Source organism: Liolophura sinensis, chromosome 6, assembly GCF_032854445.1.
Source record: "Liolophura sinensis isolate JHLJ2023 chromosome 6, CUHK_Ljap_v2, whole genome shotgun sequence".
Classification (NCBI taxonomy): domain Eukaryota; kingdom Metazoa; phylum Mollusca; class Polyplacophora; order Chitonida; family Chitonidae; genus Liolophura; species Liolophura sinensis.
The window spans coordinates 49,852,679-49,873,877 of NC_088300.1; the positions used below are offsets into that span (position 1 = coordinate 49,852,679).

General features: G+C 39.2%; 1 long non-coding RNA gene across 1 annotated transcript; it reads left to right on the top strand.

The window, feature by feature from the left end:
- Positions 1 to 15,759: 15,759 nt before the first annotated feature.
- Positions 15,760 to 18,326, top strand: LOC135466865 (uncharacterized). Its single transcript, XR_010444157.1, has 3 exons — positions 15,760 to 15,864; positions 17,736 to 17,914; positions 18,213 to 18,326. It is a non-coding gene; the product is annotated as an uncharacterized LOC135466865 (long non-coding RNA).
- Positions 18,327 to 21,199: the final 2,873 nt, after the last annotated feature.

Here is a 21,199-nt window from a genome sequence, read left to right on the forward strand (position 1 = left end):
AGCCCAATATCCTTCACAGCGCATGTACCGCTCTTTACACTCGGCTTACATCACTATCGCCATTAGCAAATTTTGTACAGAGAATAGTGTTCTCATGCACATAGCAAACTCTTTCTAAACCTTTGTTTCTGTGTATACTGGATACGTATGCTATCTGTTTTGTCTAAAGTATGTTAAGCATGATTCCAGTGGATAACTAAAGCATTTGTAATAATGAATGATGGATCTGCATGAGCGCAAAAGTGTTAAGGCAAAATTTAAACAAGCCCACTCATACCTACTCTCCTTATGTAGAGGACGTAGCCATAAGTCTACTCAACCTGTGCTGAAAAGCCTGCACATCTCGCATACGGTGACGTAAACATAGTTATAACATATACCTGGCCTTCCAATGGAACGACTCTACTATCTCCTGGCGGGAAGTCGTAAACAGTCAATGACAATTGACATTAGCAGACACCTATAGCTCTATATACCAAAATCAAGCAATTCGATGGCCACGCCAAAGAAATGGAGAGATTATGTGGATTTCAAGGTTTACTGTAGAATTTGTTAAGCACAGCTAGTATCCACAGTGAATAATCGTGTTGTGACAGCCCAAAGGTGTGATTTGAAGACGGAAAGTAAGAACAGATTTCGTCTTTCCTGAAGTTGTTGTGGTAAAAGGAGAAGGCTATGTTCCGTGAGATTAAATAAATTAGAAAAGGCTATACGGAGAGAGGAAACGTGCAAACGAGAGAGGGGGGATATTTGCAAGGATTTTAAAGAGCAATTGGAAACGAACAATCAGAGAGTGGCTCGAATGGCCGTCGGAAGTCCATCTCCCCGCATAAAGAAGAGATTTAGAGCTATCGCCCCCCACGGCGGAGAAGGAAAATATTTCAACCAGTTCTGCTCCAGTACTACAACCTGTTATTGTAAGTTAGAGAAAGTTTTATTTCCTTAAAATTACTATAATTACTTACAACCCTTATGAAGCGAAATTCCATAACCCCAAGAACAATGTTTATGACAGCTAGGTACGTAAATTGCAGTTTCAGTTTCTCTGAGAAATCGTGAGGAGTAGGGAATGTACACAACATAAAATAGATACAGTGCATACATGATCTGTTAAAATCATGTATGTACAATCTGAAGAGCACTTGGCAAGAGAAAACTTATACAATCAGGGGCTGCAAAGATGAATATGTAGACCCATTAATTAAGATAGGCATTTTGTACATCTACATAGCAAATACTAAGTACGTGTTGGTAACTGCTCATCGTGGGCAGTAATATTCTTACAAAACATACCTTAACATTGGAGTAAGTAGATAAAGTATCATGATGGATCAAGACGTGTAACTATACACGTATAACCTTGCATATGTTCGCTGACACAGCTATTTTTTTTTTTTAGTTTTGCTATATGTATTTCTTCATATGTCTTCAGCTTTCTGGTCTAGTTCAGGTAGGCCCAGTACCCATATCATCATTGCCAGTGGAATTTGTGCCAAGGGTAAGCACATAGTAATATTTTAATATTCAGTGTTACGACCCAAACTGTCTGTATTATAAAGAGATGGCTTGTTCGAAATACACGACAGTTTAGCCGCACAAAAAAGTAACCAAAACCAGCAGATTTTATTTTACAACAATTTATTAGCTTAACAAGAACAGATAATAAGACTTATACAAATACTAAAGTACTTAAGTTTAACAAGAAAGGATAGCAGTATCTATACAAATACTAAAGTACTTACGGTGTCAAGACGCATATATTCCACAATATATACCACACAGGCATAAATGCTCAGAGGCAAATTCACAAGAGGGAAAATCCACAGTGTAACTGAGTGTATGACGAAATATACACAAAATTCCACAGACAGGGTCCGTGTGCTAATAGGCACTGTGTATACAAGAGCACAAATTAAACATACAAGTTCAGACTGAACAAGTGCTCGGTGGAGGTATAACAAAGCCAGAGGCTATAAAGACACCAAAATTCAGCACAAAAGGCTTACTAAAGTAATACACAGCGAAAGCATCCAAAACTCTCAATAATTCTCCGTTCTCTTCGTCTCTCCGTTCTCTCCCTGCTTTCGTAGGTCTTATATAGCCTGGTGGAATTGTCTAGAATAAGAAAATTCCTGAACACTTGATGTAAACAAACAGGCACCGAACTGAGCGTATTCTGGAACATTCTAAGGTAGAGGCAGACAGCACTCCCTGAACTTAGCATATGTAAACAGTGGCTATATTTAGAAACTGGCGGCAGTCGTGCACATAACATCAGTCATGGAGAAAATCCGGTAGTTTGTTGGAGAAATCAAACTTGGCCATTCTTGCATGTGCAATATAGGCCTATATACGAACTTGAATAAGACAGTTGCCATACATATATTTCCAGTGCGAAAACATCTCAATTAATTATTTTTTTATGTTGTTTCAGGTGACATTTCAACCTTTCTCGATATCAGTCTTCCCAAACTCTACAAGACGATCATTAAGCTCTGCTTTAGGAGGTCATACTAGGTCGATGACATGTATTGCCATTGAAATTGTAGATCTACTGAAGTGTTTTTGTTATATTCTAGCTAATTGTTTATATATTATGTCACTGTGTATATATTTTATCCTTTTTAAATTGATAAAAGTAATCAACCAATCAGTTCAATCGATTCAAGTTACAAAGTTATAATGTAGGAACTGTTTATGAAAACAAACATCTAAGGCATTGTCATCCAAGTAAAGTTTGTTCCCAGTGACTTGCCAGTGGTCAGTGATTTACCCACACGAAAGTGACTTCCATGAATATTAATGAAGACACACCCCCACATCAACCAATGAAAATTTGTAGTCTTTCGCGAAGGCTTTTTTCTCGTTTACGAATGTGATAGGTATTTCGACCGACCGACCGAAAACCGGTAGGTTAGGACGGTCTGGTTTAGAGAGACTAACTCATACCAGTGAAGTCGAATCAAGGTATGACTGCTCTGTAGTGGTGGCAATCTTGCAAAGCGTGCGGAGGGAAACAGACATGCATTGTGAGGAATATGTATAGGGCAGCTTGCCTTTCCTGTGACTCCGTCACGTGACATAAGCAGCAGAGCGAGTGATTATCTAGCCGGATTCTTCCGTAGTCCATCTGTAGTTCGTGGAAATGGAGCAGCTAGCGTACATTGAGATGACTGTTTGACATTGTGCCCCTTTGCTGACAGTGACACAGAACAACAGGATATTATGTAAACTGTATATAGCTATTCTCTGTTTAAACAGATTGACAACTTGCTGACTGAAGAGATAAAGTAGGCTAACACATGAAAATTGGAACATACAATGATGTTAGTGTAATCGTTACATTTCAGGAATTTCCATGACGGATGGCTATAATTTCGGTTATTATAACGTGCAAATAATATATAATAACTTGATACAGGACACATGCGGGAGAAAAGAACAAAGGCTACAACGAAAGGAAAACGTGCCTGCATGAAATAATATAGCTCATTATAATAGCAACACACGGTTTTGGTAGAGGGCAAGTGAATTAGATATTGTGAAATGTTCAGTGAATTAAGAACAATCAAAATCCATCTACATATACGCCCCAGGCTGAATGAAGGCTGGGTTGTCCACTGAACAATGAAATCGCAGGCCAGAAAACACCTTTCAATGGTTCGGCTGCGGCTTTCAGCCAGGTGGTTTGTCAGGTTTTTGATGAGGCGAGGTGGTTTCCCCTGTGCAATCGCAGATTTCTTCCACAAGTTCATACAGGTTAAACATTCTGATTAGGAACCAATTAAATTAAATGAATCCATCTACCGCACAACGTACTTCAGACTCACACGATCAGATAACCAACCAAACGTCCGATATACGTAAACGATATTTTATTTTCTTCTTTTTGCCATTATTCATTTACCCGTAACAACTCAAGCTCTACGCTCCCATAGGTTGGAGGCTCATATTCTTGCTAAGGAATGAAGTTTGAGCACTTTTTCTAATCTATAATGTTACACTCCGTAAGCATTATTTCGACACGCCTCGGGCGACGTCATAATTATTCAGAAACAAGTGGCATGCTGGACAATGGGCGTGGAGAATAATTTGTTTTACCACAGGTGCTCCAACATGCAGTTAGGACAAACTGTATCCGGTAACACCGCCTTCACTACTGTCTCATTGATTCCACTACATTGTGTTTTATTACAAAATTACTGCAAATAATTTCAAATATGGCAGTGTCAGAAACAGGGTGTACAATGAAGTCGATAGGTAACTGGTATCACTTTCTCTCGAACACTCCCCGGCATGGTGGTGCATCCATAATACACAATAAATAGTGATGCTTCAACCACACACAGTAGAAAATACAACATTGAGACACATACCTATCGACAAAGGGGAGTTCCTCTGTGCTGAACCAACTGCTAAAGCGATCACTTGAAAATTGCAGGAATGATTTCCCAAATTTAGGACTCAGGAGAGTGAACAGATATGTTTTAAGGCGCTCGTATTATCTTTTGAACATGGACAATACAAAGTTTGAAATGTTCTTGGGAGCACATATACAAATTTGTTCAGTGGTGAGATAGATTCTTAAGACAACGATAGCCACCAAATATGGCAAACCAGTTACCAGCACTAGTGTTAAGTCTGTATGAAATGCTCAGAAAACCGACTGGAATGCTAACTTTAATACGGTTTACACCAAATGCGACCGTTTGTAGCAGACGGCAGTCTTAGCATACAAAGACATAGGAATCAGTATAGCAAAGATAAGTGATCTATACAACCTTGACGTGAGGAAAGGATATCTTTGACAAATACATATAATAGGTCTGTAAATCAAAGAGATCCAAGTCACAGGCTTGTGTAAGCCGAGAAGGATCTAGCCTTCTTCACCTTCACCGCAGTTTACTCGAGAAAGCCTTCCTCTCGTGGCAGTAGAGGAATCTCTTCATAGCCACAATCGTCCAAATGTAGAGAACTGTCTCGCGATGAATACTCTGAGGAGATCACGCTTGCCTGAGGAACCGAAATATAAACATGTATCATCGCCAATGGCAAGCGTATGTACATGAAGGTTAGTACCGTAACAAAAAAAAAAAAACAAAAACAAAAAAAAAAAAACAGTGACCAACAGGACAACTTATTGGCCCGATCGGCTCTCCATAACACCTGACCTCCTTCCTGTCGATTTTGTCATCACGGTACAGGTTAGAACACGAGCACGTTGTCTGATCTCTCTAGTATCCAAAATATGTCTTCAAATGAAAAAGGTGCAAACTGTCCTCCCGCGGATTCAGTTTTAGGATGTGACAAAAAATACTGAGATTTTTTTTTATGCTTGGAGGAATGTAGGTAAGAACCATGTCGCCAAGCGCAGTCGCAATGGCGTTGGTTGTAGAGTTTTTGCCAAGTACCAGTTGAAGTGCAAGAGTCCGAACGACAATCTTCCAAGATCATAATCCAAATGTAGGTACGTAGAAGAGCCTTCTGGATCGGTGGTGGCCCACATCTAGACGAAGGGTACAAACACATCGTCCTGATATTTTACACATAATATATATGTATGAAAACACGTGCAAAATTGGCTTTCTTCAACTATATGTGGCTCGAAATCGGAAACAGTAAGAGGGCGATATTTGGAATTGAATCAGACCTAATTGCAGAAATATTGATACAAGATTCCCTCAATAGTTGTGATTTCATCATATATGATTCTGTCGCCCATGTTGGATCTGACCGCTTATAGTCTGTAAGTGTTTTGACATGTGAATTGGTTTGGTTGTTTTATTTGGAATTTAGCCGGTTCATCAACCCATACATTTACCGCTGTAGTATATTAAGTGAAAAGTTCCTCTGAACGACTTAAATTCCAACGACCTTATCAACCTGGCTAATATAAAAACAACTGTAAATAGAACCAAAACGACGAAAGCTGTGTGATCTGCAAAATTGGAGCACTTCAGCGATATTAAAGAAGACTGTTAAACATATCACGAATCAACTCAGTGTACAATTATTTGCTTGCCAGACAAAATTATCTGACATTCTTTTTGAAATATTTCCCGAAATTATACAAATTAGTGGGCAAGTAACGTCAGACGTTTTTGAATCTGCACTATAGCGATGTGATATAAATTCAAATCAATTTACTATTCGGTGAAATAGCTTTATTCTGCCGAGATGGCTCATATCTTCTTCTACATGATTGTGTGCGTGTGTATGTGAATGTGTTTCATAGTATATGTTGTTAATATGGTTGATTATAATACATTACAGAATTAAAGATCTGGCATTTGTTTAATCGAATCCCACGACTGAAATATTGTGCATATAATTTAAAAAATATATTTTCTGTCATGCCGCCATTAAACTGTCAAAGACACAACAAAATACAGGTGGATTGGATCTACATTGTTTAGACAGAAGCCTATACAATGTTTGAGAAAAACTCTATAGGCGCCACCATACTCTTAGTTATTTCATGGTGACATTGGGTAAACATTAAGCAGATTACATAAACAAAAGAATCAAACCTATGTGGGTCATCCTTGATTCGTAGTTTGTTGACGTACTACTGGCAAAGAGCACTGAACTATAAGATTGTATGTACGCTAACTATCATTTGTTCATAGTGCATATCTGAGCTATTGGTTACATGTAACTGTTCTGTACATTTCCAACTGCGACAAGCAGCCCTATAGTTCGCTCTGTCAGTCTGTCGGTCTTGTCCCTAAGAAGACATTGGTTGTCAGCAAAGGGTTAAATCTTGAAGCTGTTCGACAGGAAAACCAACTTGCACCCCTCTAGCATCATGGCTTAAACAAAAATTAGGTAATAAAAAAAAAGATCGCCGTGATGTTAGTTGCAATGTATTAGACGTGACAGGTCTAGAATTCGAAAAGCTGGGCGGTAGTGTCATGCTTAATCCGCTTCCCTGTTAAATGTTGTCATCTTTGTGTTCTTAATACATCCATGTAATTTGTCTTGTGAGTACTTATAGCATCTACATTGTTGTTAACATAGGATTTATTCAGCTTATTTTAGTTATCTTAGCTAACCTCACCGGAAAAACTGAAACTCGCCCTTGGATTTGGATAATCAAATATCCCACAAGAAAGGCTAACAATATACGTAGTAAAAGAATCTTAAGCATTAAACTTGTGACCTATGAGCATAAAACCTCTGTGGCATTAACTGTTGGGAGTGTGCCTAATGCTGTAATACTGATTAAATAAATAAATATAATATATAGTAAATACTGGATAGAATAGGGAGAAAACCATAGCCCTTCCCCCTGTAGCCGAACGAGCGGTACCTGGATTCGACCATAACAGTCATAATCTGATTGATTATGTAGAGATTGATACTTACGTAGCCTCTATTTCTACCATGTACATGTAATTACACAAACAACACAGTTACAAAATTTAACCTTATGTATAATGTATCAGCTCTTTTTTGTGCTGTTATGTCTGTACTGAGGGGGGCGGTAGAGCGATTTGACACTCCAAGGGATTATGTTGCTTCATCCTCTAATATCGTGAGTTTGAGTTAAATCTGTGCGTGGAAACAGACATTCGTATTCCAGCCGTCGACCATTATGGACATTCCTGGTCAATAATCGCAAGACCAATTCCCAAAATGGCGTTTAACACAAACCACCAGAGAACTAAGTGCGAACTTAAGAGTGAAGGCGTTTAATGGAATAACCTTGACAGGCTAGTTTTTGCAGTAATAAATTGTGATTTTGAAAGTTACAAACGTTAAACGTTTTGATAGTCTTGATGTCTGTGTATGCTTCACAAACTCCACAACGTTTGTCTGGGAAGTGGCGATTGGTGGTACCGTATTGAAAAGGTAAATATTTTTATGAACGACGGAAAAGACGAATCAAATGCAAAAATAAACTTTTGTGAAATAAAAATGGCCTCTGCTTCACACGGTTGACTGCTTCAGTGATCTATTTGGTTACAGCGTCCACATCGAAGTTGAGAGACCTGGGATCACACCCGGGTGGGGCCATACCAAGGACTGATTAGAACGGTGTCATCATAATTTGAATGAGTAGGGTTTCATGTGTGGTGTCTTCGGCATGCATGATACTCCAGTGGCATTAACTCGCCCTGTTACTATTAAGAAGATACATTATATGTATCCATATGTAATGACTCCTGGACGATATATAACCGAAAAATGGTTAAGCACGACGTAAAACCCAACACATACAAACTTAACACGGTATGTTGGATTCTTATACATGTACATACAACATTAGACTTTGAACTGACTAGCATGCTAAAATACACTAGCATGCTCAAATACACTAGCCTGCTCAAAGACACTAGCGTGCGCAAATACACTAGCATGCTCAAATACACTAACATGCTCAAATAGACTGACATGCTCAAATAGACTGACATGCTCCAGTAGACTGTCATGCTCAAATAGACTGACATGCTCCAGTAGGCTGTCATGCTCAAATGTGTTGCACACCATCAACAGCAGTGATCTCACGCATATGTATTTCGCTCAATCAAGCATTTTTATTCAGGTTCAGGTCATTATAATGAGAGACTGATATAGAAATGGCTACATAATGTGAGCCAGGAGCCCACATACCTCACACTGTATAACATTTGATCATCTATAAGGAACGGCTTCAGGGGTTTCATTATGCAAAAACAATTTTTGTTTTATATGGAAACCAAACAGGTTCTCCAAGTCGAAAATCTGGATGTGAGTTGCGCCTTCGGAAAGAGAAGCGTAGAAAAAAAGGAAAAAAAAAACCGCCGCGAAGCTGAGGATAATATAGTTGTGTCACGGGAGATCTTATGTAGAGAATGTGTAAATATAATTGTGTTGTGGCTTACGGCTGAAATACGCCGGCTCTTTGACATATAGACGGAGAGAAGTATCTTTGGGACCGCACCTAACTGAACATGTATATATAGTTCAGCAGTTGTGACACACTGTTAGTTTGAAGCTTCAGGCGAGACAGGTGCTTCTGAAAGATAACGTGCTTAAAGTTCACAGGTAAGTGGATGGGAAGATTTAGTATTACTCCACTCAATCAGAAAAGATTTCTGCTTAGTCAATATAGCTAGACGTCTGTTGTTTTCGTATCTTCTGCGGAAATGGGAGATGGAGATCCGTTTCTTTCAGGTTCACAAGGAAATGCCATACACAGAAGCAAAGATAAAGGCTTTGAGATATGGTTCTATTTCTCTGGTTATCATTTGCCATTATTTCCTAAACTCTCAACAGTGTTTGTATGTCTGTAAAGAGTTCGCTGTTGAAGCCTTCGAACTCTTTACACCGGTTTATTACAAAATTTAAGGGAGAGAAATACAACTCGCATGATTTGCTTATTTTTAATCCACTCAGGTGGTTAGCGCGCTAGCGCAGCGTAATGACCCAGGAGCCTCTCATCAATGCGGTCGCTTTGAGTTCAAATCCATGCTGGCTTCCACTCCGGTCGTATATGGGAAGGTTTTCCAGCAACCTGCAGATGGTCGTGGCTTTCCCCCGGGCTCTGCCCGGTTTCCTCCCACCATAATGCTTACCGCGGTCGCATAAGTGAAATATTCTTGAGTACGGCGTAAAACACCTATCAAATAAACAAATAAATAAATATTTTTAATCCAGTTGTTCAGATGACTGTATTGGAGCCTTTTGAAAATATTGAATGGCTTTGCTTATGCCGGTTTCTGGTTTAATTGGTTGGTTCAGTTTTTTATGTCAGCTGAACAGTTAATCTTATGGCTAACCAGTCAATCGGTTTATTTACACGTTCGTTACACATTACTCAATTGTTAGGTAACCAGATTAAACTGTGATACAAGCGCTTTGGTTATTCTCTTGATTAATTTGTGCTCGTCTTTCTTGATTGGTGGCGACATTTTGTGATTTTGTACCCTTTTTGGCTGTTTGTTGGTTAGCTGGTAGATTGGTGGGTTGCAAAGACATTTTGGTTTGATTTGTTCCAAGGATGGTTTGTCCTTCCACATCTGATCAGTTGGTTGCACTATTGTACGGTAAATATATTCGTCAAAGGCGTTTTGTTGACCAATAGGGGTTTCGAGCTGGTATTTTTTATTTATTTATTTGATTGGTGTTTTACGCCGTACTCAAGAATATTTCACTTATACGACGGCGGCCAGCATTATGGTGGGTGGAAACCAAGGGCAGAGCCCGGGGGAAACCCACGACCATTCGCAGGTTGCAGGAAGACCTTCCCACGTTTCGAGTTGGAACTCTATTGTCGGCAAAGGTGAAAACAGTCCTACCGTGTCATGTGACTTGCGAAATATGTGAGGCAACCTTTGTTGACATTAATTTACTGATCACCAGTGTTACCCTTTTCGAGAGGCACAAATGACACTTCTTTCCTTTAGAAACTTCTCAATTTTCTCCATCATTCCTCTATTCTAAATGACTTATACCAACACTTTTTTCAGACGCTCTTGTTATAGTGAATGTGATCAAAAATAGTTGCCTAACATTTTTGACAGGTCATGTGATACATTTTCACTTTGTCTACTGTCATCGATTAAAGAGTTCGAAATCGAAACTCCCCTGTTGTCGACTATAATAGTAATTGTAAGTGGGATGTTTTTACAGTTACATAATTAGTTTATATGTTGATTGTACAAAAACTGGTTCGTAGGCTGTTAGTTAATTAGTTAATTATTACAATGACTGTGTGGTTCCACGTTAACGTGGTCCAATATTTGAATGATTTGATAGCTGGTTGGTTTTTGGTTTATTTGCCTGTAAAGTTTGTATATCAAACTTTAATTATTCACATTGTCAATGAATGAAGTCACGTGAGACATAAAATAAGAGATGAACATAAAAACTTTCAGACCATTTTTTCATCACGATCCTACTCGGCGTAAACTTCATGTAAGACGAAATCACCCTATAGAGCGAGTTTCTCATGGGATCAGAGAGACTCTTGTTCGTGTGTCACTTCAGTCATTTTGAACAAAATTCATGTTTAGAAGCGGAATTTCGCTTTGTTATCCCCTTCTAAACTATCAAACGTTTCACATTTGGGCCCGTAATTGTAGTAAACAGCACGTGCTTTATGGAGAATGTTAACGTGGACATTGTCTGAGGGCGTCGCTATTCTTCACGTCTGTGTCACATTCTCAAAGGGTCATCGCTTATATGTTGGCTAAATCACAAAGTGACCTCAGCACAGATAAGATCACTTCCCCGTGGTATTTACCCAGGTAGGCATACAGAGTGCACGGGGTCCAAGGGCACCGGAGTGACCGGGCAAGTCAACAGCCAAAAGCAGACGCGATACAAATAGCTCGCTGAAAAAAGGAACGCGGTCAAAATCTTGCTCATCAGGTTAAACGATGTCTATGATTATAACTGTATTCGATGACTCAGACACAGAATCTGCACTGAGGTTTTTATCAGAGACGTTTGTAGTTTTTCAGTACTTTAGTCTGTTTTTATGGGGAGAAAAACTTTGACACCGGATGCAGGTGACAATGTAAATCATGTTGCATCATACCCTCTTATTTGGCTTTCGCAGATTTAACAATTTGAAGCTAACCAGTTTTCAACGTCATTTACCTGTTTGTAAGTTGTACGTGATGTGGGACGCCTTTTGCGAAGTACACCTTTCTGCTCTCATGAATTATCTCCCCTTGTCCACACATACATGCTTATGACTTCTGATGGGTGATCAGGCCAGCCATATCTAAGTTTACATTAATTAACCATTACTCTTACGCGATCAGCATATAGAGCTCTAATGCTAGTACATGTTATATCGGCACACGGAATATTGAATAACAAAACTTTAATTAAGTGCATAGAAGTGTTTTCAGCATGTTATTGTTATATTGCATATTACATATATGCATATATATATATATATATATATATATATATAACTATGTAACTACATCGCTCCATCTGTTGCAATGACCATTTTTTTCTGTTTATTTTGCTTTTACGACTATTGAATGACAAAAACTTGCTGTAAGAACCACGAGCTAATTTTTTGTATTGTAATGCTTTAACTGTTTTTTTAAATAACAGTCTGTTTATATAAGCACATAGAAATTAATGAGCTTTCCGCAACACTATGCGTTTTGTTACTTAACAGAGTCACGCTTGTTTCATCTTTTCTATCGCTACCCGGTCATTTAAAAGTAAAATACAAATGTACAACCTGGTCGTGCGTACGTGTACAAGATTCTTGCCACACCTCTTAAATTAATCAAAGTATACACCCTTAGTAAAAGGCTAAGAATGGATTTAGAAATAAAACAGCGTACTGTACAGTTATCTCACAAAGTACTGACTGGGTTGTGCATACCACCGTTCACACGACGGGCTTGTCGTTGGGATTTGGGAAGACAGGAAATTTTCCAGACGTGATCAGTGGAATGTAACTGTCTTTGCTGATGGTGTCAATGCCCCCAATAACGTCAGCGTGACCTTACTGGATTTCAGTTCCAGGAGGCTAATTAGAAGGTCAAATGGTTTTGATTGGTAGAAGATGGCTTCGTGCACTATCCTCCTAATTATTTCTCATTTCAGCCGAAATACTTTGAAACCCATCTCTTAAATGTCCCTCTGTGTTTCGTTGAGTACAAAACACGAAAAACGTGGGTCTTTCGTCTCTCAGATTACTAATTGTTGTACTAAGCTAATTGCTGTGTCATATTAGATCGGCTTTCGGCCATTATAGTTACCTACCATAGTGATAACAGCTATAAGTATCTGCTGATGCATCATTATCCCATTCCCTATGAAACTGTTTAATGCAAATTTTATTTCATAAAATAAGTAAGTGTACGACGTAAGTCTATCCGAGAAAAGTCGATACGCTGTCTTATCCGTTCTTTTGGCAGACTCATGTGCATGGTGGGGCCTTTTTTCTGGGCTCTGTTCGGTTTCATCAGCTAATAACCAAGAACGAAGTCATGGAAATGAATTATTCTTAAGCACGGTTTAAAACAAATTTATGTCAAGATGTTTGTTAAATTGAACGTGTATCGGGTACCCCTTATTTTATAAGATAGTGACTGTGCTTAAGTTGTATCGAATCCTAATTTTATTGGTACACTGTTAAATTCTGTGTAAAGGTTTATGTACAACCTTGTTTGTGTAATTTCGTACTTAGGTCAGTAAACGTTTCCACTTATTTCGCAAATGTGGTCAGATGTGCCCAGATTACATATAGGTAAACATTTACATCAATCCTTTAAACTCAGTGATACTCTTTTTTTTTCCGAAACTATACGGTGAAGAGTCCTCATAACTTCATTCTCCTTGAAGTTCCCAACGGAGATAATGCGTTCTTAACGGTTTTTTGAAGACCATATATCCGACAAATATGGGACTATATCCTACATAGGGCCATGTAGGCCAACTTGTACTAGTTGTATTTGTCTTAAAATTGGCATTATACAGATAGGCCTGTTCGAAATGTTCTGAGTGACGTCTAAACTTACCATTACATCGATCCTAAGCAATACCTTACTTATACATGGAGGTAGAATTATCTATTCTACCTCCGTAACTATACAATTAACACTAGTCTCCATAACCCCAGTTATACTTAATATTAAGTACTTGAAATGATCTAAATACTATCTATAGCAGTGCCTATACCTTTACTTAAACAACCTTGACAGAAATCGACGCAGCCCAGCTGCAACTTTTGCAGTCACGGTTTACCCCAAAATTTTAACAGGATACAATGCTGCAGCTGCTTTTCTGTATAACACATTATTGATACAAGACAAATAGAAATCAGCGAACTTTCCACAACTTTCCACGACCATAAAGAAGACAATGTTTGGTGCACAGCATTCTGTCAGACAAATGTGACAGGCTTGGGTGATCTTGGCATAATGTTTCATGTAGTCTTCCTGTACATTTACCGTTATGTGCAAGATTATCGCCTACACCACACCTAGTTTGACACACAAACTACCAATGATTTACTTTGCAGACTGACGAACATTAAAAAAGGAAACGACAAATTTGTGGATGTTTTTAGTTGTGTATGTAATAAACACTTATGTTAAAGACACACACCAACTTAAAAGCGAAAATGGAAACTGCAGAGAAATGACACACCAAATATGGTGCAGGTCTCGTCCATTCTGATCTTAATTTGTATTTATTTTAACTTTTTATTCCTGTTTTCAGCTTGTGAAGGGCAACAATGAGGCGCATGAGCGGTTTCGCTGCGGTCTTACTGTCATGTGTTGTTGGGACATTTGCATATCCGGCTATCGAGAAACGACAAGCTGACCAGGTGGAAGGTAGGCATATGTATATATATATACAAGAGATTCTGGTAATAAAACACTTCACATAACTAGTCTTGTTCCTAACTTTTAGACGTCCCCACTAAATATTTACAAAGTATGGTATAACATAGTCCTATACCACAGCATGATGCTCTCCATGTTATACATTAATATATAATCATATCATCTAGTCAGTCCTCGTGAAAGCTAAACAATTAAGTTAGATATTTTTGTGTTTATATTTTTACTTATTTTTGTTTATATTGACTCTTCAATATCTTGTTTACCTCTGTGTTTCAGCTCTGTGCGCCGACCTCATATTTCAGAATGCCTCCTTGTCTTATACCGTGGAAATCGGCTCCGACTGTACGATGTTTGCCCAGTGTTTACCCGAAGGAGGCTACCTTTTGGGCAACTGCTCTGCTGGACTGATGTTTGACCCTCTGCTGAGGAGATGCCAGTATGCAAATTTGGTCAGCTGTGCCCAGAGTGAGTACATACGCTCAGTGTTATTTATTTATTTGGTTGGTGTTTTTCGCGGCACTCAAGAATATATTTCACTTATGTACCTCGGCAGCCAGCATTATGGTGGAAGGTAACCTGGCGGAGTCTGGGGGAAACCCACGACCAGCTGTAGGTTGCCGGCAGACTTTCCCACGTACGGTTTGGGAGATACGCTAAATGTCGTGAACCTCTAACTCAACTTATAGTAACCTCAAGTGAGCAAAACAGTTTATGTTAACGTTAACTAAATGATTTTGACATACGATTCTGCTGCCTTCTCGTGGAATCGTAGCAGTCATTTAATATCTTTTGAAAGATGACAAAGAACTATTTATAGTAATGTGGAAAAGCGGAAAGCATTTTCTATGCAACAGAACGCTAATCTTGTCGCCGATGTTGTTAAGAAGATGATTTCAGACCCACAGATCTACGAAAGATTTAACAGTAATTCTCTGATATACGAGTTTTAAGTTGTATCCCATTGACAGGATGAAGTTCTGGTCACCTTTATCTTGAGAAATGAAAAATTTTATCTAAATAAAAAGAAGATCTTATGTTCTCCTTTGAGAGACATCTGTACAGGAGCTGGTGTAATATACTAAGATAATAAGCTTATGGATAAAAAAAAACACCTGTAATTTTTGCTGGTGACGTTTCGAATAAAGATGTTATAGAAGTTACATCGAAAAGTGTCTAGCAATTATTAAAGCAGTCTTTTATGTATAGGTCTAAGTAATGGTTCATCATAGTACATTACGTCTACTGTTGTTCGTCCGATACAATCGTTTTCATAAGGAAGCTGAACAAGCCGTTTAACGCTATATTAATCATGTCAATCACACAGATACAACGCTCTTGGTAATATTGTCCTATTCTCTGTGCCCAGATCCTTGTAGTGGTCGTCCAGATGGCGCTGCGATCAACGACCCCCGGGGTTGTGCTCACTTCTATGGCTGTAGTGGCGGACTGGCTGTGCCCTTGAGCTGTCCCGACGGACAGAGCTTTAGTGGCAACTCATGTGCCCCTGACGCAAGCTGTGGTTTCGTCGAGCAGACAACCATCGCCATGAGTCGTAAGTATATTGGAAATAAAAACATTTAATTGGAAGCTAATGCATTTAAATAGACCATGTGACATAGTTCAAGTTTAAAGGAGCTTTCTAGTTAGTATTCGGATTTGATGTTTAAATTGAGTTTCAAAACAAACAAAAAATATAGTAACAACGTGTATTCCCGTTTCGATCATTGTGTTATTTTTTCCGCATAAAATAAGAATGTTGTTACAATCCTAGACAAACACGTATCACAGGCAAAATACATGCAATCAAATTCCAAAAGTTTTTGGAAAGTTCTAGGAGCAGCCATTGGCAGGGTGAGTTATGTACTGGCAAAATCCGAGACGCCAGAATGACATGTCAGTGATCGGTGTTTTTTGCTATTTTTGTACACACACCTCTCCCAGTCGTTCTCTCTGTTGCGGAGCTTTTTTTTAAAATATCTGAGCTGTTAACAGGCAACATTCACTTAACAAGAAGCCCAAGTGCAAGACAACGGCGGCTTCATGTAAGACTTTTCGAAATTGCCATTGTTTTTTTTATAGCAAAAATAAATAACAATTTTATTCCATCAGAAATCTATCCATGCTTAGGATGAAAATGACTCGTGATTAGATTTAGTCCTGACTTCTTCAACGCTTAAATCATGATGAACGGTATAGCACATTGCACCGAATGAACTTGTAAAACATTAGGCAATCGGAAGAAAGCGATGGAGTGAAGGTATAGATCAGAGAACCTTTGCTCGGGTAACATCCGTCGATAATGCATGATAATCAAAATAAATGGGTGGGAACTTAACAATCATAACTGTTATTAGCCTGTCCCAAGTGAAGTATTTCTATGACGAACATATAGTAGTGCAATCAAATTCAGTTAATCAGTCATAACTTCAGAGGTGATTTAGTAAGTTTGGCGCACTCTTATATATATATATAGATCACGAACAACTGTTTATTAAGTTTCTGTCTAAATTGGTCTAAAATCACGTTAGTTACATTACGAAAGACAATTCCACATGTCACATAGTGGATAATTTACGCCGTAGTTACTACAGACATTTTCAAACCTGTGTCACGTCTACCCTTGGAAGCCACGCTGGTCGATTTTCCTTTGTGACTTATAGCTGCATTCATCATAAATAACAAAGGAGAACAGCCAAGAAGGATGTGGTCAATCCGCGTGTTTGTTATAAACATCATCGGACATGATGCTACGTGCGTTGATTCATTTGCTTGTGCGATATTGCTATAATCAACGTTGTTTCACGAAGAGTGTGCACCTAGGTGTAGGAAACCGTACGCAGTTGGAAGGCAACGACCGCAGACGCACGTCGCTGTAGGCTCCTGGGTAACCGTCGAAGGACATGTCGCACTCTATACATTGGCATTTGACATTCATTTTATGAGATTCATGATGATAATGTTAAAATATGAAGTCAGTTTCATCATACAGACAAATGAAAACTATGCGTGAAATTACTTTCATTTTTTTTTCCTTAGAGTTTTTCAAAGGCATTCAAATATTTGAATTCTATGGTGGGCTTTATGAACCACACTGACGGTATCTAAGAACTCCGACGTCACATCACCTTTTTTCCTGATGTTCACCAGAAGGAGGGAATTTTTAAGAATATTATTTCAGTAATCTTTTTATCATTGGTACAAAATTCAATATTGTTAATAGAGTTAGAAAACCTTCCTGTGATATCAGAGTTCCTAAACTCTGATAGTGTGGTCCATAAAGTCCACCTTAGAATTCAAACTTTTGAACGCCTTTAACTCTCTTCACAAAAGTCTATAAAAATAAATGAAATGATGTTTATGCATAGTTTTAAGTGGTCTATCATCGCTAAAGACTTATTGTTTTTCTTTTACCTGTGTTAACAGCAGCCGAAATGTGCCAGATCAAGGGCATGAAGCCGTATCCAGGGGATAACACGATGTACATTTCCATGCACGCTGGTGCAGTGGAGGTGGAGATGCCGTGTCCCCCGGGCACCGTCTTTGACGAGACCTGCTCCTGTACATAAGGCAGATAATTGTTGAGTAGCACATAACAGCCTGACGTAAGTTTCTCAAATGTGCAAACGAAAATCTCCCCATTTATTAAATGTTGAAGGGATTTAATTTCAGAATTGTCAGAATTGATATGGCTAGATTCTTTTCTATAACATTTATTAACAATAAATGCATATTTAACAAAATGAGGTGACCATGTGGACTGAAACATTACAAAATATATCTCTTTTTGTTATTTGTATTAGTTTAAATATAATGAATAAATATTGTTTAAATGTTCCTGATAAAATATGTATGTTAGGTTAGTCTGTGTTGATGGCCATTTCTTTCTACATTCTCTTTCAGCGTGATATAGGCATAAAACCATCGTTGAAGATTACATGTGCTAGCCAAAGAACTGAAATGTCGTCTTCTCTATAAATGTTTTATAAGTTGTTTAATTTATTAAAGTGCTTTGAAATGCAAATTTCCTACGACTGTGAGTGTACATTTTTTTGTGTGTTTTAATTCCCACGTTCTGCGAGCGCGGTCGGCTGTAGATTCGAAAATGGAGATTAGCAAAGTTTGACTTGCTGTCGGTGCACCATTCGTGTTATTCATAGTGACGTCAGTGACGTTGTTATTCACGGCAAATCAATATGAAATCAGAATCATTTCGGTTTAATAAAAACTAATTTAACAGCATGTTCATAGTTGTTTTTGCAGCCCTATAACTTGTTGAAGACAGGACAGTGAATGGAGGAGTATGTAAATCTGTATTTCTGAATCTTAAGCACAGAAAAATCAAAAAGTCCTCACATCTGCAACGAAGTATAGTCTTGCGTATAGTGTGTGAGATATGTACATATGTAGGCGTAGAGTTTGAAACGCTACTGATGTGCCTGGCCAACTGGGTTGCATCCAGTGCTATACTTAGCTCTCATCCGCCTTTAGATTATGTTCTCTGCGCGGAGATTTATTTCTTCCTCGATTGAATTAGGTTTACACGGAGAAGCCCAGAAGGGCATTCTTAAATTCTGTGAGTGTGGTCTGCGTCAAACTCGGGCACACTGATGAATGATATGAAATGAGACAAATGATACATCGTAACTCTAACCACCTCTGTAACTCTCTGCCACCCATGCACCTGACAACTGTATCCATCACCCATGGACCTGACCATCGATTCTACCACCCATGAATCTGACCACCGTTTCTACCACCCATGAACCTGACCACCGTTTCCACCACCCGTGAACCTAACCACCGTGTCCATCACCCCTAAACCCCATAAACCCGACCACCGTTTCTGAAAACCCATGCACCTGACCACCGTTTCCACCACCCATGAACCTGACCATCGATTCCTCAACCCATGAAACTGACCACCGTTTCCACCACCCATGAACCTGACCATCGATTCCTCAACCCATGAAACTGACCACTGTTTCCACCACCCATGAACCTGACCATCGATTCCTCAACCCATGAAACTGACCACCGTTTCCACCACCCGTGAACCTGACCATCGATTCCTCAACCCATGAAACTGACCACCGTTTCCACCACCCGTGAACCTGACCATCGTTTCCACCACCCTTGCACCTCACCACCGTTTCCACCACCCATGCACCTCACCACCGTTTCCACCACCCATGCACCTCACCACCGATTTTACCACTCATGAATCTGACCACCGATTCCTCCACCCAGGAACCTGACCACCTATTCCTGCACCCAGGAACCTGACTACCGATTCCTCCACCCATGAACCTGACCATCGACTCCTTCACCCATGAAACTGGCCACCGCTTTTACCACCCATGTACTTGACCACCGTTTCTAACACCCATGAGCCTGACCACCGTTTCTACCACCCATTAACCTGACCACCGTTTCTACCACCCATTAACCTGACCACAGTTTCTACCACCCATGAACCTGACCATCGCTTCCACCACCCATGAACCTGACCACCATTTCCTCCACCCATGAACCTGACCAGCACTTCTTCCATCTATGAACCTGACCTCCGTTTCTTCTACCCATAAATCTGACAATGTGTCTATCACCCATATAAACCCCATAAATCCGACCACCGTTTTCACCACCCGCGAACCTGACCACCGTTTCCACCACCCATGAACCTGACCATCGATTCCTCCACCGATGAACTTGAGGACCGTTTCCGTTACCCATAAACCTGACCACCGTTTCTACCACCCATGAACCTGACCACCGTTTCTTCCACTCACGTAGGTCTGCCATAAAGCTGGTAATCTTCGTGTAAAATAATTATTTTACACGGAGTACGGCGTAAAACTTAAATCAAATAACTAAATAAATAAATACATTAAATTCCTGTCAAATAAATTATAAATATTATTGCGAAGGAATGATACTGATTAATGCCGATGGTAGAGAATACTTCTCCAGGTGGTCCATATCCACCTGTGTAAAGACAAATTTAAAAGACCTTAACCGTTTTACATAACTCGACAAAACGGAACTGCAAAGCGTAACCATGTTTTAGCCTTTTTACAGATCAAAATGAATTGCGCAACGATGAACGATTTTTTATAATGTCGAAAAAATGAAAAAGTGAACAAATCTTATTTAGAGAAACATGTGTTTTCGGAAAAAAAAGAAGTTGTCTGAACAAGTTTTGGACAAGTGCTATCGTCAGATATAAAACAAGTTGTGGCAGTCTTTGACGCATCATCGGATGGGCCCACTTGTGTAAATTTAATCGTTGTTAAAGGCATTACTCATCGTCAGTTTTATGCATGAGTAAAACCGGTGGTGGTATATTGCGCGCATTACGTATGTGCATGTTGTCATATATGTCCATTACATATTGGAATACGGCGAACGGTTATCGACGAACATTAGACTATGCAAACGGACAAATGTACATCGTTGACCCCTCATTGTCAGCAAGCTTCCACAAACAATGAGAGCGGAAGAATAGGTGGGTTTACCAATAAATCTACGACAATGTTGTGAGCCAACACCGATGACCTGTTTTTCGCTGCCGGCAGGTTCTCGTGTCACATTATCCTGCTTTCATGTGTCTTGGTTGAGAGTTGTATGATTTGTCTTCGATGATCAATTACCAGTCTAAGAACGAACAATAGGCCAGTTTAGGGATTTATCAAATGTCAAAACCAAGTTAATAGTATTAAAAGTAAGGTTAGGTTATTACATAACAAAGCTTCACAGGTGTTTTGCATTAAACCTGAGATGTCAGCGGCTCAAGGAAAAAACTAGAAGCACCCCTCTTAAACACTCCATGTGTCAAAATCTCCTTAATAGTAATCTCAGGGAGTCCTCACATTCAACAGACCTTATGC